Below are 3,413 nucleotides of genomic sequence, written 5' to 3' on the forward strand. Positions count from 1 at the left end.
ATGTATATATATATATATATATATATATATATATAGATAGATATATCTGTACATATATATGAAATAGATTTTCTTGCATGTCGTAGAGGTAGTGGATAGTTCTGTTACCTAGGTGACCTAATTAACAATGGAGGAGGTTGTTCTGAAAGTATTGTTGTTAGAGTAAGAATAGAATGGAATAAAGTTCAGAGTGCTATTGCCTCTGTTGGCAACAAAAGTAGATTTCTGTCTCAGAGTGAAAGGCAGATTGTATGATGCTTGTGTATGAGCAGCAATGCTACATGGTAGTGAGATGTGGACCCTGAATGTAGAGTACATGCAAAAATTTGAGTGGGATGAGGCTAATATGCTTTGTTGGATTTGCAGTATCAGTGTGCATGTATGACAAAGTGCTAATATATTGGTTTCAAATTTTGGCACAAGTCCAGCAATTTCGGGGAAGGGAGCAGATTGGTTTCATCAGTTCCAGTGTCCCACTGGTATTTATTTTATTGACCCCAAAAGGGTGGAAGGCAAAGTGAAACTTGGCAGAATTTGAACTCAGAACGTAAAGATGGATGAAATATTGCTAAACCTTTTGCCCAGCTTGCTAATGATTCTACCAGCTCACCATCTTAACAAATGCTAATACATCAAGAGAAAAAAATAAGGCATAAGAGGAATCAAATGTGTGCAAGAGAGAAAATTATGTTGATTCAGTCATGTGATGTTTATGGATGAGGACAGCTTTATAAAGAAGTTTTGGTTGCTTAAAGTGGTTGGAACATGTGGATGAAGGCAACCCAGAAGATATGGTGAAGTAGTGAAGGCTGATCTCACAATACTGAGCCTCACAGAATAATTGACAGAGGACTGAGATGATTGGTAATTTGGTGTGCTTGAGACATGACAACAAAAACTGTTCATGACAACAAAAGTGTGGTCTTAAAATATTTTGTTTATGCTTGTATATGCTGGTCCCAGTCCATACAACCATTTTACTTCGTGAAACACTCCCCACATCTCATCCTCAAAACTCTCTTTCCCTAACACTCATGATTCCATCACTTTTCTATCTATAACACTACCTGGCTGTCGTAATCAATTGAGAGCAGAATTGGTACATATTGCATCACTGTTTTCATCAATTACCTTCTTGTGCCTTCAGGATCTCTCTGTCTTCTCTGTTATACTTTATTTTAACACCTCTTTTATAGTTTAAGTTCTTAAAAGTAGCCACTTCTCATAAAGATGTTTAAGGATTGTAGTACTATAAAGTATAGATAAATCAGACATGAAAGGTAACAACGGTGAGAAATGTAATACTGCCAGTATAAATCTATATGCATTTATATACTCCTGCACTGTTTATAAGTTAGGTAACTGAAATTTTAAAAAGGTTTTATTAATCTGATGTCTGCATCAGATTAAAAACTCATTTTGTTTGTTAATTAGTCCTGATTTAGATCCCAGAAATTCAAGTGCTTCCATGCAACATAAATTACAATTACTCCTGTCCCCTTTATACAAAATTGCAGTCTGTATAATGATTTCCTTTTTTTCTTCTCTTCTACTTGTTTCAATCATTGGACTGAGCAGATATGCTGAGCTCAATGAACCAATCCTAGTACTTAATTGTTTCTTTAGCCTGGTACTTATTCCATCAGTCTTTTTCTGCCAAACCACTAAATTAAGGGGGATGTAAACAAATCTACACTGATTGTCAAGCAGTGGTGAACTTCTTTCATTTTTTGTCTCCCAAATCCACTCATGGTCAGCGTAGGTGTCTAAGGTGCTATGCAGTGGAACTGAACCTAAAACCATATGGTTGGGAAGTAAACTTCTTACCATACAGTCATGTGTTATTTGTATTTTTAAATTAATTATAAATATTTTTTATTTTTCTATTATTAATTTTTAATTTCTCTATTACTATACTCTTACTCTTTTACTTGTTTCAGTCATTTGACTGCGGCCATGCTGGAGCACTGCCCCCAGTCGAGGAAATCGACCCCAGGACTTATTCTTTGTAAGCCTAGTACTTATTCTATCGGTCTCTTTTGCCGAACCGCTAAGTTACGGGGACGTAAACACACCAGCATCGGTTGTCAAGCGACGCTGGGGGGACAAACACAGACACACACACACACACACATACACATATATACGACAGGCTTCTTTCAGTTTCTGTCTACCAAATCCACTCACAAGGCTTTGGTCGGCCCGAGGCTATAGTAGAAGACACTTGCCCAAGGTGCCACGCAGTGGGACTGAACCCGGAACCATGTGGTTGGTAAGCAAGCTACTTACCACACAGCCACTCAGTATTATTGTCTATATTTTGACTCACTTTTCTACTAAATTTATACCAAATTGCTCAAGCTGTTTAATTGTGTATTTGTCTAGTATTCCTTTCGTCTGAACCCTCTTATGTTGTTTTTGACTCTTTCCTGCTATATCTAATTTTTTCCACTTTTTTCCTTTCTCTAATCATCTCTGTTTCTTTGAAGTTACACTAGACCTAACTACCCCAGTAAATTTATGACTCTGTTGATTGATACCCAAATTTAACCCTTTAGCATTCAGATTATTCTGTCAAAGGCAATTCTTATTTATTCACATTGTTTTGAATTAATCCTATATCATCTTATAGCTTTGAGATTTAAATGATGTGATTGCTTATTTTGAGAATAGCATTGTAGGTGAAGTGTGAGAGGCCAGATCTGGCCAGTTTGAACACAAAACAGGTGAAATATTTGAGCTGGATATGGCCAGTTTAAACACTAAAAGGTTAAATGCCACATTACCTACTTGAGCAGCCAACTGTCTGGCTGTCAGGCCTGGTTAGTAACGTCAGTATTACAACCAATTTTATCATGGTATAAAGTTTGCTTCCCAATCACACAGCCTCCAGATTCAGTCCAACTGCATGGCACCTTGGGCAGATGTCGTCTGTTATAGCCCTGGGCTGACTAATGCTTTGTGAGTATGTTTGGTAGCTAGAAACTGAAAGAAACATGTATATATATATATGTTGTTGTTGGCACTCCGTCACTTATGACGTCGAGGGTTCCAGTTGATCTGATCAACGGAACAGCCTGCTCGTGAAATTAACATGCAAGTGGCTGAACATTCCACAGACACATGTACCCCTTAACGTAATTCTCAGGGATATTCAGCGTGACACAGTGGGACAAGGCTGGCCCTTTGAAATACAGGTACAACAGAAACAGGAAGAAAGAGTGAGAGAAAGTTGTGGTGAAAGAGTACAGCAGGGTTCACCACCACCCTCTGCCGGAGCCTCGTGGAGCGTTAGGTGTTTTTGCTCAATAAACACTCACAATGCCCAGTCTGGGAATCGAAACCACGATCCTATGACTGCGAGTCCGCTGCCCTAACAACTGGGTCATTGCGCCTCCACACACACACATATA

At 38.4% G+C, this 3,413-nt stretch overlaps 1 protein-coding gene across 1 annotated transcript in view; it reads left to right on the top strand.

Moving 5' to 3' along the window:
* LOC106878787 (di-N-acetylchitobiase) overlaps window positions 1-3,413 on the top strand; it is a 67,744-nt gene that overhangs the window by 690 nt on the left and 63,641 nt on the right. The gene's annotated exons all lie outside the window — the stretch shown is intronic.

This window comes from Octopus bimaculoides, chromosome 6 (assembly GCF_001194135.2).
Source record: "Octopus bimaculoides isolate UCB-OBI-ISO-001 chromosome 6, ASM119413v2, whole genome shotgun sequence".
NCBI lineage: Eukaryota > Metazoa > Mollusca > Cephalopoda > Octopoda > Octopodidae > Octopus > Octopus bimaculoides.